Raw genomic sequence first — 14,776 nt, forward strand, 5'->3', positions numbered from 1 at the left:
AGATTGGTCTCTGGTGATTCTTTATGTCCATTAGTTTGCCTGAATCCTCTCCCCATTTTTTTTTTCATCTTAAGCCTCTGTCATACTTTTGAATCATGGAGAACTTACTCATCAGAAAGGGAAGAAAAAGAACCATTAAGCAAGAGGCAGAGGAAAGAATTCATTTGTCCTTGACTATCTCTAAGACAAAAACAAGGTGTCTCATGGTTCCCATTCATTTGCAATGCTCATCATTCCATATTGATTCAGAATCTCATCAAAGATTTTCAGAGCCATAAGACAATGTAGTAGTGGTTACCCTGGTTGGGTGTGGAACCCTTTCAGAAAGCTAAGCTTGGAGTTCTTTCAGGAATAAGTTTCCTTGAGAGAAGTTTCATCAGTGACAAAGAAAAAAATTCCCAATTCTGACCTTGACTAATTCACTAAGACCAAACAGGCAAATATATATACAGAAGGGTCATCTGTGATGGTGGTGATGTCAAGCCACACACTGGAAGTACTTCATTTGGACAAATTTTATTATAAAATATAGAGAAAGTGGACAAGAGAACTCTTTTAGAAAAACTTCCAGCTTGCTAAATGTTAATATGAAACCAAGAATGTAACAGCATTTGTGTGAACCTAGAAAATGGTATATCAGGACCAGGATGTAACTATGATTCTTTCCACTTCATAGTACAATATACTCCCTGACCACAGATACTAACAGTCTTCAGAGTTGGAAATAGCTGAAGTATTAGGCATTACTAGAGTAAATGAGGCTGCAACATATTAATTTGAGAAGACACTTTGGAGCCATTGAGCATTTTCTCCAACACAGAACTGTTTGATAACATTCATGGAGATAAAGCATCCATTCTCCAAAACAGTTCCTAGCAGATAATGTCAAGGGAAAATCCAAATCATCCATTATTACATGCTAGGCAAGGCTAAAAACACTAAAGGTGTAACTTTGCCTGAAGGAAACTGTGACTGGTGTTCCCAGGGTTTATCTTTGATGGTGCTGTATATCTGAGAAGCATGTGGTGAGGAAATGATTTGAGTCTCAAGTTCAAAGTCATCACCTGTGTAGCAGTATGAACCCAAACCAATGCTGTGGCCTGTTGATAAATATCCTTAGCTCCAATCAAAAGTATTAGAAAATTCTTGCTATCTGGTTACTACCTAAAATTAGTTTGTTTAATAAAGATCTTCATATCCCTGCATCATTAGAGGGCTTTCAGTGGAAGCCTCAACCTCAGTCTATAAAAATAATTTTCAAAATCATGAGTTTAAAATTCTTTTAGGAATGTTGACACTGGAGTTTCACTTACTGATGATTATAATCAGTCAAAATGACTAGGTTTATAAACCTTCCTTGTGAATATTATTTCATTTCTGCATGTACTTATGGACCCATGAGCCCCACTGAGTATAGATCTATCTCTATAGATAATCTCTACAGCAAGAAAAATGGAATTTTTACTAACATGGTATTCAAAATTTCCCCCTTTGACATACACATTATTGATGTAGATTGATTTTACTCTTTCTCTCTTTAGGTCTTTGAGGGCCCCCCCCCACCGAGCTCCCAAAATAATCAAACATGGAGACTTATTATTTCTTATGAATGCCAGGTCTTAGCTTGGCTTGTTTCTAGCAAGCTTTTCTTAATTTAAATTATCCCATTAATCTTTTGTCTCTGGACTTTTATCTTTCTCTATTTCTGTATACCTTGCTTTCACTCTTACTCTGTGGATGGCTGGGTGGCTGGATGGCCAACTCCTAGTAATCCTCCTCTCCTTGTTCTTGCTCCTCCTTCCCAGATTTCATCCATTTATTCTCTCTGCCTACCAGCCCTGCCTATCCTTTCTCCTGCCTTGCTATTAGATGTCCAGCTCTTTATTAGACCAATCAGGAATCTTGGGCAAAGTAACACAGCTTTATGGAGTTAAACAAATGCAACATAAAAGAATAGCATATATCTTTGCATCATTAAACAATTGTTCTACAGCATAAACAAATGTAACACATCTTAATAATCCACAAGACACTATGACATTTTAATTGCAAGCAAGTTTGATTTCTGTGAATAGTCTGCCTGTCTTCTTCTACTGAAAACCTCTATTCCAATCACCTTAAGACAATCTTAACCTTTCTTACTATCTAGCTTTGCTAATTTTTCATTCCCTTCTGACCACAAACCACCTGGCTTTGTCTTGAGTTGATGTATCATTTTTGCTTTGGAAATCATTACACAAAGAAATAGGGCCCTTGTGCCCCAAACTGAATGTGTTGCTATACAGTCCATGTTATGGAATTTTTTCCATACATCCTATTATATCTCAATCATGTTACTCATCAATGCATCTCCCACCCATATGCAATTATCAATATGTACATGTGGTGAGACAGGATCTAAGATGGCCTGGCCCTTGACATCCCCTCTTACTATTAATGTTTCTGTGTTTCAAACTGGGACCATGGGCTAGAACCACTAACACCTCTTTAACCAACAGAATCTAAGAAAGGAGCTCACACAGAACTTCTGAGACAAAGTTAAACAAAGAAGTGCATTTCCATCCTATTCCCCTTTCTTGCTCATTAGAGTGATTACTCTGAATAAAGTCAGTTGCTGTCTGGCTGTGTAGATGTTTGTCAACTGATACAAGATAGAGTTATCTGGAAGAGGAACCTTAAATGAGAAAATGTCCCCACCAGATTGCTCATAGGCAAGACTGTAGGGCATTTTCTTGATTGCTCACGCATAGATGAGGGCCCAACCCATTCAGAGTGTTGTCACCTTGGGCAGGTAGTCCTGAGTAGTATGAGATAGCAGACTTGCAAGCTATTAAAAACAATTTAGTAAGTACTTTTCTTTCATGGCTCCTGCTTCAGTTTCTGCCTCCATATTTCTGCCAAGACTTCCTTCTGTGATAGACTGTGTTCTGGAACTATAAGATAAAATAAATCCTTTTCACCCCAGATTGCTTTGGGTCATGATGATTTATCACAAAAGAAACCCTAAGTAAGACATGAGCCAATATGGAAAAGTCTTCGGTGGCAAAGGATTCACAGAAGTCTGTGGTTAACAGGTGCAAAGGAAAGGTGGCCCAAGGAAACAAGAACTTGGCTCTTCCCATAGCACATGCATGTATCTTGTACTTGTCAGTTCATAAGCTGACACAGCAATGGCCTTGACTTCAGGCTTCTGAGAGATTCTGGAGGGCTGTCCCCCAACAAAGCTACTGCAAATACCTGATTTACAGATACTATGACATTGTGATCATAGCACCAAATCTACTAAATTTGGGTTGATATATTTCACAGAAATAGCTACCCAGTATCATATGCTTTGCCTAAAGGAAAATTATTAGTAAAAGCAATCAGCAGGACACACTACAGTTTTTGTCAATTGTGGCAGCTACACTTAATCTAGACTCCTGGTTTATTTGTCTCTTCCCGGCAGTTTTCCCTAAGTAACCCTGACATGTGATCCTGAACTAACCTGGACTTTAGTTGGTGCCAAACTGGAATAATGGAGGCTGGTGGGATGGCTCAGCAGTTATGAGAACTTTCTATTCCCAACATCCATAGCAGGTAGCTCACAATCGCCTGTAACTCCAGCTCCAGGATATCTGATGACCTCTTCTTGCCTCTCTAGAAATATTCACACATGTGGAACAAACACACACACCACACACACACACACACACACACACACACACACACACACACACACACACACACCACATATAAAAATGAAGTAATTTTTTTAATAACTGGCATAATCATAGCTGCCTTTCTGAGCTTGTGTCACATTTAGAAATACATTCAAAAGAAGACAGGAGGAGCATGGTGGGGCCACACCTATAGTCCGAGCTATTTGGGAGACTGAAGCAGAAGGATCAATTGATCCTACGAGTTCAAGACCAGCTTGTAAAATAATGTCAAAACTATCAGTACAGATCAGCCATTGGGTCGCTTGCCAAAAGTAGGATGCATGTGAGGTGATGCCCATGGATTTGGCACACAAATGATTCACAGTGAATGGTTCTCATAGTTGTCTTCACTCTGTAATCCTGCATGGGTCTACACAACCACATGCCTTTTGATTTTGTTGAATGAAGGCTTCTACACTCAGCACCTTCTGCATAGGAGTTACCAACACAAAAGCTGCCTTGGTGGATGATGATGATGTGAACTCTCAAGAGCAAACAGTGAATGAAGAATCTGAAAATTGAGGGATGGCATAATTTATCTTGCCAAGTTAGCTGGTTCACTTATGCTCCTCTCTCTTCTCTCAGACCAGAGTCATCCTGTGGATACTCACTTTTAATAAGGAGTTTCTTATAAATCTACCTCTAACTCCATACAACCATTCTGTCTTAGCTTTCTTTCTTATCTTGATTGCCAAGGACCATACTAAATATTATGTTTGGTTCTGGACTCATCAGAAGCATGAGAGAAAGAACGTTTCAGTGTTTACTTTTGAAAAAAAGATGGTGGCTTACGAAACACAAAAAGGGCATTCAGTTTCTCCAGCCAAAATGAAATGACATTTCCAAGAAAACTTCCCCATTCAATCTGAGACTCTGGTAAAACTTTCCTTCCTATTTCCAACTTACAGTGCTTCAATCACATACTATGTTTTAACTAACGGAATTTAATTTTTGATTATTTTTAAGTGTAGAGGCAAAGTAGTAATACAACCGAAGTACTTTGTCTAAACTGAATACTTCCCTGATAGGTGTGACACACACCTTTAATCCTGGCACTCCAGAGGCAGAGGCAGGTGAATTTCTGAGTTCAAGGCCACTCTAATCTACATAAAGGAGTTTCAGGCCAGCTAGGGTTACACAGCGAGACCTTGTCTCAAAATGAAAATAAATAAATAAATAAGAAAGTAAATAAATAAACAAACAAACAAATAACAGACTTCCTCTGTTAAAACTAAAGGCACTCTAGGTGTGACTATGGCATGACCACTCTCTCTCTCTCTCTCTCTCTCTCTCTCTCTCTGGAAGACACCTAGTGTCAGATTTCAGGAACAGGGGCAAATTGACCCACTTGAGTCTATTGCTTATTCCCTCTTCAACAATTTCTACATCTCCAGATAACCACAGTCACCAGTCAAGTCAATCCTCCTTCCATGCACTCTTCCTTCCATTTCATCCTCCTTCCCTGCTGTCCTCCTTCCGTGCAGTCCTCCTCCCGTGCCGTCCTCCTTCCGTGTTGTCCTCCTTCCATGCCATCCTTCTGTGCTGTCTTCTTTCCCAGCAGTCCTCCTTGGGCTTTCTTTCATCCGTGTCAGTCATCTGTGCTCTCAGTGGGAGTTCCTAACGACTGCCATTTTCATACATTCATGTTTAGAAAATTATAATGTACATTTCAAACATCAAAACCAAATCCGAGTTCCAGAAGGCCATACATAACCCATGAGCTGGATTGTTTGATAAAAGATGAAAAAGGACTGCCTAGAAGAAGGAAACCACACACAAAAAAAAGTAATTCTAAATTCCATTCACGACGACTACCCTGAGAGAATCGGGGCGCATCCATCTGCTCTTGTCTAGACACAAATTCCTTTCCCCAAGGAAAGAAACTGCTTGCTTGGAAGGTTTTCGTATAGTTTAAAATAAGCATTTCAAAAATAATCACAAATGGTTTATAACTCCAGGAGGAAGGATGGCACATTTAATTCTGAACCTTGAGGAATGAATAAAGAGTTGAATGCGAAGCCTTATTTAGCTTACAGTGTTCGTCAAAACCTAGCTTGATAAACACAGTTTAATTTGGCATCTGTGAGGTTTAAATACTTAGATTGCATTAAGATGCAATGAAACACTTGCTGAGAATTTCTTACACATGATTTTAAAGATTCTGATTTTGATCATTAAATATGTAATTTCAAAAGAAAAGATAAAAATCTCTCAAAGGAAGCATCACATTACTTTGGTTTTCATTTATATCAATAAACAATTTTGAGATTCAACTCCCATCAAACTGACAGGAAATGAACAGATGGTTTTAGATCTCAATGGGTTAAAATTTGATTAAAATCAATCCATGTACACAGGTAGAAAGCTGTGCAGAGGACAGAGAGAAAACAAGAAAAATAAGTATATACTTTAAGGTAGAATTAAACAAGCGAATAAATGAGGCTGCTAGACATTATAAAGGAGCCAAATAAATGATCGATCATGGTTATCATTAGAGCGGCAAGCAGAAAGAGTATTGGACAATGTAGTTAGAGGGTTAGAACTCACAGGCAAGTAGAACAACACCAACATAAGATGGTAAGGGAAACAGAAAGGCAAATCAGGCTAGGATGTTATTTGAGCATAACAAATAGCATTTTCCTGGCTCCTGTGCACATGATCTATCTCAGGCCCTCCGGATACACTTACAGCTTCCCAGCTTTTTTAGTCAAAACTATTTCTCAAGGTCTCTAGCCATGCAGTGCCTCTCAATGAGTGACTCTCAGCATGATTTTCTTCCTCTCTCCTTCAAGTACCTGTTACTGCTGCAGTGTCTTCCCTCTTGAGGGAGTATGGGTGATGTGATTATAGCACTGCCTCAGTCTGTGAAATACATACATCTAGGCCACTAAATCCTGTGTTCGATAACATTCTCAGGGCCCTCTCCTTCTCCATTGCCACCATCTCTGACCTTGGTCATGGATACCCTGGAGCTGACAAGAGAAGCGTGACCTGCAGCCCCAGGGTTCTGAGTTCACACTGTGGTTCATGCAGATCTAGAGATGAACACTTTGCCTTTCGGTATTCCTTTAGTTCATAAGTACCAGTAAAGTGCTCACAGCCAGCTCTGAATGATTTGCACAGGAACACACAACTGTGTGAGCCTTCCTGGTCCACATTACTCTATCTCAGTGTCCATGCCCAGGACCTTGTTATAAGGCTATATTTGTGTGTTGTACTTTTCCTGCTTAAGTTATATTTTCTTCCACCCCTGTGCTGAGTGAGATGGATGTTTAAGAATCATAGCAGAAATTAAAGTTAATGACCAAGCCAGTATAGAGAAAAATGTTTGCATGTTATTGCTCATGTTTAGGTATTTCTAGGCAAAAATTATTTGTAACCTGGCTCAAAGAGTAACTTGACAGCATTGCCTCAAATACTGAAATAACCTGGACAGAGGTATAGGACTCTATTTTTTTTCAAGCGATACACATTAAAAAATATTTCAAAGAGGAAATTCAGGGCTAAACTAAAGAATTCTACCAGGAAGAGTCTTAATCCTCTCACCTGGAGGGAATTTGTTGAAACTGAAGGTCAAAGATTTTCCCCCAGCTCAAGGAGAAAAGTGGGCCTCTGCAAAGAGGCTCCTATAGAAGTTCATTGGTTCCTAATGACATAGTTTCTCTCCTACAGTAGAGCTTTCCTCTTTAAAGACAGAAGTCACCTGCCTTCATCTTTCTCTACTGAAAAGGAGAATGGAATGCTGACATGAATAAGTTTGTTCTCTACATTAGAGATCCCACATTCCAGTGCTGGAGAGAGGGCACAGCAGTCAAAAGCATGTATTGCTCTTGCAGAGAATCCAGAATCAGTTCCCTGCACCAACAAGATGGCTGCTGACCATCTGTAACTCTGGATCCAGGGGATCTGATACTTTTTCTGGCCTCTGGGAGTTCCTGCATACACATAGCACATATACATACACTCAGGCATACACACACACACACACACACACACACACACACACACACACACACACACACACACACACACACACACACACACACACACACACTAAACCCAATATTTATTTTCAAGATAAAGTAATAGATATACATTTTTAGATTAACGAACAATAAAGCAGTTAGAAGGCCATTGCCACAAAATCCTGACAACCTGAGTTCAGCCCTATATTCTAGTTTGATTTCCTGTTGCTGGGATAAAAACTCTGAACAAAAGCAACTTAAGGACAAAGGCGTTTGTTTTAGCTTACATTTTATAGTTCACCATCGAGGGAAGTCAAGGCAAGAGCTCAAGTTGAGACCATGGAAGAATAGTTCTTACTGCTTTGCTTCTCCTAGTGTGCTCAGCTAGTTTTTTGAAATACTCTCACTCACCTGCACAAGAATAGTACTGCCCACCATGGGTTGGGCCCTTTAACATCAATCAACTATCAAGAAAATGCCCCTACAAATATGCCAACAGGCAAAAGTAGTAGAAGAAATTCCTCAACTGACATTATGTCTTCCCAGGTGTGTTTAGGTTGAGAGAAACTATTATACCCCAGGACTCACATGGTAGAGAGAACCAACTCCTGTAAGTAGACCTCTGACATTTATCAATGTGCTGTATGCACAAAATATGTTTTTAAAAGCCAAAAAACACCCATCAATCAAATTTCTTTGATATGTTCAGCATGAAGGTATCTGTTATATGGGAAAGGTAACAAGACAAACCACACATTGCCCCTTTAAGGATTATCAAATGATTAAACTTTTCTTTTCTTTCCATATTTCTGATTTCTCGCCATCACAAATACTAAAGCTACCTTCAAGTAACACATTTACTCCATATCATCATCGTTTGACCTTTCAGGAAGGAATAAAATGCTTTACACCAATAGTAAGGATTACATTAAAACACATTTAAAATATATTAGGATGTCCAGGCTGAGCAATCTCAGCCATAAACGCTGCTGTTGAAATCCATTACTTTCATAACCTAATTTCAAGGTCACCTATGGAGAACTGACTTACATTTTAATGGTCTTCCCTCTTATTTCTGCCTTTCCAATAAGCTACCCTTTCCAACTTATTCTGAAATTGACTTGTTTCTGTGCTTCATCCTGCTAAAATCCAGCTACAGGGATAAGGCAGGTCACCCAATTCAGTCCAATCATAAAACATAATCCCACTAAATGTGTCTAAAATGGCAATAAGATTACTTTCCATTGATATGTTGAAACTGAAAGAAACAAAGTCTACATCTGGAAATTTGGAGCTGTGAGAATGGGGATGCCGGTAGACTATATTCTTTTCCACACAAAAGAAGTTCAACATCCTAATAATAAATGTGTGTATATCTATATAATGCATTTGTATGCATACTTACAGTCATATATGTATTTACATTTATACATAGATTATATAGATCTATAGATATAGATATATACTAGTAGTTATGTGATAAGTCCATCACAAGCAGTGGATATACATAGAAGGACCTGCTTCTCAGAACTGAATGCTGTCTAAGTGTGCCCTTTACCCTGAAGAGCACATACTTAATGTGAGGGCATTCACTGGTGAAGTTCTCTGTTGTATCTAGCTGAGACTAAAGTTAGATATTAAAGGATATGTTCAATAAGCAGATGTTGAGGAGGAGGAGGAAATACAGAACATTACAGGGACAATAGTGGGAGATGTGTGGATGTGTTTTGCTGGGAGAATGAAGAGACTCTCATCCAGAAGGGACAGAAGGTTTAAACAGAAGATTTATTAGGGATTGTTCCGGGTGATTGCACTCAGAAGGCATGGACAACACTGAACTTTTTCCAAGCTAAGTAATACTAACCACACCCAAATGATAAAACATTAGACAACACAGAAAACTCAGTCCTGGGGGCATTAATAGATTTGTTTAGAGTTGAAGTCAGTGGGCAGCAGCCAGGTGCTTGACTTTTTATGAGTCTCACACTGAATCTATTCTACTGCATTAAATGGTCCAAATGAATAATAGATTCTTCAATATGATTTCTAGTTTGGGTGCTATTTGCTGGGCCTTTTACATTTTTTATGGAAAGCATATAGTATTGTGCCAGAAACTTACATATTATTAAGTTTAAGCATTATTAGTACATAATATTGGGTATCACAGCATTTTCATACACTCCCATACTGTACTTTGACCATATTTACCCCCATTACATTCTCTTGCATCCTCCTCTTCATCCCCTTCCTCTTTCTATTTCCTCCTTCTACTATTTAACTTTAGTTATAAGTCATGGGATTATATTATGCTATCACTCTAACCCACATATCCTCCAAAATAATAGAATTTTAATCTCTTCATCCAATATGATCAGTAAAATGGAGTTATCATTTACTGTCTGTGGGGATAGGAAAAACAGAAATAGATCAGCCATACGGCATTTGTCATTGTGCACATGGCCCTGGATTGGACACCTAAAATGAAAAAAAAAAATCTCTCAATCTCCTCTGTCTTTCTGTGTCTCTGTGTTTCTGCCTCTGTCTCTCTGTACCTCTCTCTGTGTGTCTCTGTGTCTGTTTCTTTCTATGTGTCACTCTGTGCCTCTGTCTCTGTCTGTCTGTCTGTCTCATACCACCTCTAAACAAGACACATCTGTCAGACATCCTAAGCTATCTTAACTCCATCACATACATGTTCCCAACACATTCTCATAAACTTGTATCATCTATCATTTTCACAAATTTTAAGATAATCTGATCAGCGTGGAAGGAGTTACTCTGCTCATAACTAAATACACTATCACTGGGGCACTTCTGCCCCCTGCGCCTCCTGTAGCAACCTGCCTGTGGAAATCAGAACTCAGGAGATGAGTCTGGCCAAGCATGCACTCACTACCAAGCTGTTGGCAATTTGTTATAATTCAGGTTTTATTGAACGGCCCAGGAAATATGCCATGTAAGTATTTAATGGGCCTGCTGCAGGTCTATTTTATTGTGTTTTCATCAACCTAGATTAGTTTCATCAGAAATAGGTAAATTTGGATGTAATGAAGCACTACAATTTTATCATACGCAAAATTATTTTCTTAAATTTAACTCAGTGTTCATAACAACACAGAAATTACTTTTAAGCTGAGGCACTGGCATTGCTGAGGAAGAGAAATAATTCACAGAAAATAAACTACAGATAGTTCTGTCACTTGTGGGGTACCCCTCAATTTCCGAGGCATTTAGTGAAAGCAGTTGGGTAGCACAGTGGGAGTCTCTCCTTACACCCAAGTGCCCCCACATTCATTCATATGTATAAACTGACTGGTCCACATTTGTGAACACTTCATCTAGCCATATCTGGTTTGGTCAAGATCTTCTGAAAACTCTATCCTTTAATAAAATCTTTTTTCTCACATACCCCATATCACAACACTCTTCATACCCTGTGCCTACAGTGAGAAATTTCATTTTAACCCATTCATATCTGTCCCTGTCAAGGAATATTTCTCTACCTTGGGGTAGTGGATCATGATTAATATTGTTTTGCCTAATCTAACCCCACCACAGGATACCTGGCAATGCCTAAAGATATTTTGTCTATCAGAATTTGATGTGATGTTCTCAGAATCTAGAGAGTGGCTTCCAGGGATTCTGTTGGCCACTCTATGATGCACAGAAGATTCTGCCACCAATCCCGAAGAGAGAATTATTTGTTCAGGCCAAAAGAGTATCTGCTACATAAGGTCTTCTAACTAAGGGTCACAAATCTAACAAAACCACACCAAATAACTAATCCTAGCCAGAACAGGTAGATGTGCCAAGACAACAAACAAAGCATAAAACTACACATGGCAATTTGGTTCCTGTGTGTGTGTGTGTGTGTGTGTGTGTGTGTGTGTGTGTGTGTGTATTTGTACATGTGTGGATGCTTATGCAGTTTGTGTGGAGACCAGAAGTTGATGTCAGATGTCTTCCTCAATCACTATATATCTTGTTTGTTGTTGTTGTTTTTTTTTTTTTTTTTTTTTTTTTTTTTGGAAACAGCGTCTCTGACTGAACCTGGATCTCATCAGTTAGACTATGCTGGATGGACAGCATGTCTCAGGGTCACCAGTTAGACCAGACTGGCTGACCACGGAGCCCAGTGATCCTCCTATCTCTACTCCCTTGGTGCTGAGATTACTAATGCACACAACTGCATCCCCAGTGTTTACATGAGTGGTGAGGATGCAAGTTCAGTTTTAAATTCTTAAATGGCACTTTCTTCATAGTCATCTCCCCAGCCTTGAACCTCTCCCTGTCTTCACTGATGAGTGCCACCTCTCCTCCTCTATTCCCCTCAGTGTCACCTTACTACCTCTTTATGCTCTTCACAAAACCAATGGACCTTCAGGGTGAACTCCAATAACCTCATAAAGATAAGTAGTCAAATCTAAACAAAAGAAAGAGTGTGTCTGAGCCAGAGATGGTGAAAAGTGTAAGAAGCGTCATTTTCTGAACACAACAGGGCAGCTGCAAACATGAACTCACAGCAGTTATGACAACTTGTGCAGTTCTAAGCCAAACCAAATCTCAACATGGAGAGGGGAGATGGACATGAACTTCCAACCCTAGCTGTGAAGCTATTGGTAAGTGTTAGCAGCTGGAAGAGGGAGAGACAGTTTTCTCTAAGAGTATAGCCCTGGTAAGTTCCATTGGAAGACCACACATCCAAGAATATTTGGGCAGGAGAAATTTATGTGGTTTTCTTTTGTTTGTTTGGTTTTGGGGCACAAAGTTGGGTAGGTAAGGGGGGTAAATCTTGGAAAACCTGGGTGCTAGATATTATCAAAGCACACCGTATATAACTCTCAGAGAACTTAAAAAAAAAAAACAAAACTGACTTCCACCAGGACCTGCCTGAACTGCCACTGTCCACTGTGCAGTATTCAATGTCTTCACCCAGCTGGATCCCCTACACCCTTCTCCAGGGTCTATCTTAGAACATCTCCTTGACCTTTCCCATTCACACCTTCTCCCCAACCCAACAGATTGAGAAATGGCCCCACGCCCAGTGCTTCAGCCTAGCATGGCATCCTTCTCTGGCTGAACTACAACCTAGCTCTAGGCTTCTGCCAGAGTTCTTCTTACCTATCCCTCAATCCACAGGTCCCCTCCCATACCACACCCAACCTTCCCAATCAGCTATATCTATTCCCACTTTCTAAGCTTGAATCAGAAGGTACAACCTGCACACTAGCCCAGTGCAATTCATTTACCTGACTTCATTCCACCCAAGCCATTTCCAACCTCTGGACATAACCCACCCACATATCCTTTCTTCAGCTCCAATGTGCTCTGCCCATCTCAGACGTAGAATTAAGGCTAATAATTGACAAGTGGAACTTCATGAACCTAAAAAATCTTCTGCACAGCTAGAGAAACAAACAACTGGGTGAAGACAAAGTCCACAAAATGTAAGAGAATGTGTTTTTTGTTTGTTTGTTTGTTTTTCTTAATGCTGCTAGGCTAACACTTTTTTTTTATAATAATGTTTTTCTATGCAAAATTAGAACAGATTTCTACTGATGTCATTCACCACTTTGGAACACAGGACTGTATCACCCTTCAGACATATCTATTTTAAATGCCTGATTGTGTCCAAAGCCGATATGTAAACTTCCAGGTAGGGCTCTCACTGGGGTTGGGAGAGAAAGATTGTGTGGATACATTTGACCCAATTCAGTACTCATTCTTAGCTCCATACAAAGCACAGATTTCTCTTTTTTCTTTCCTCTAGTTTTCTCTCATTTCCTGGACATTCCAACCCCTCAACATACAAACAAAAAGGCAAGGGATGAAGTACTTAAGTGTCTGACATCTGCCATTAATCAATAACAAAGATTCTCTCTCTCTCTCTCTCTCTCTCTCTCTCTCTTTCTCTCTCTCTCTCTCTCTCTCTCTCACACACACACACACACACACATTCTTTGATACATTCTTCAAAGTTATAGAGTGTCTCGCTAACTCAGTGATAGACCAGAGAGCTACAAGACTCTAGAAGTAATTGCTCCTTCCTGTGGAGAGTGGATGAAGTACTAAGTGAATATGGATTATTGACATGAGCACGGCCATGTCACCCCTGCCTCAGGCTCAAGGGAATGGTGAGACCTTCTAAAGTTAAGCTCAGTGTAATGGCAAGACCTTTCCCTGTTCTGAGTATGGATGTTGATAAATGGTTGACCTTTAGGTAAAAACAGCATATTCGAGAAGTAGCAACTGCAGCTTCAATCAGAGATGATTACATGATCATGACCCCCTACAGAGACACCTCTACAACACAGCCTAACAAACCTGCCTCCCCATTCATGCTGTATATAATATTCTTAATCTCCTGCCACTCCCAGTCAGGTTTCTAGGACCCAGGTGCACAAGCCACATCACATGAGCAACAAGTCCCCAGTGGATAGAACATGACCTGAATGAGCACATTCAAGCCCGGGTAGACATTAAAGTCTAATCCCTTTAAGGAGCACTGACAGGTTTCTCTGAGTACCTCACATCCAGGTTCCCAGAGCAACAGTTCTCAACCTGTGAGTTATGACTCTTTGGAGGTCACATATCAGCTATCCTCCATATCAGATATTTACTTTATGATTCATAACAGTAGCAAAATTATAGTTATGAAGTAGAAATAAAAGAATTTTATGGTTGGGGATCACCACAGCATGAGGAATTATATTAAAGGGTTGCAGCATTATGAAGGTTGAGGACCACTGTGTAGAGCCTCTGTGATTCCCTTTGGTTATCCCACGTTCTTCAGGTTCAATTCTCTCTAGAAACTGATGAAGATATGCTTATAAATTCACACTTAAACCAACCTCCAACCAGATCTAAACTTTTGTGTAGCTTTGAGATCATATTCCTGTCCTTTATCAGGTTCAAACTTCTACTTTCTCATCTGTAATTTAGAAAAATCAAAATTTCTCTGCTTATTTCTTAAAATTCTTGTGAAAATCAAAGAATATTATACTTGAAAATGACAAAGTGATATACAGAGAGAAAGAATGTAATAAAATTATTTTTCTCCTGTTATTCAAATCCAAACTCAAGAAACATGAACATTTACATTTTTCCACA

General features: G+C 39.5%; 1 protein-coding gene across 1 annotated transcript in view; it reads right to left on the bottom strand.

Annotated features, from left to right (window-relative positions):
* Ctnna2 (catenin alpha 2) overlaps positions 1-14,776 on the bottom strand; it is a 1,102,240-nt gene that overhangs the window by 76,182 nt on the left and 1,011,282 nt on the right.

The sequence above is a fragment of the Peromyscus leucopus genome, chromosome 3 (genome assembly GCF_004664715.2).
Source record: "Peromyscus leucopus breed LL Stock chromosome 3, UCI_PerLeu_2.1, whole genome shotgun sequence".
Lineage (NCBI taxonomy): Eukaryota > Metazoa > Chordata > Mammalia > Rodentia > Cricetidae > Peromyscus > Peromyscus leucopus.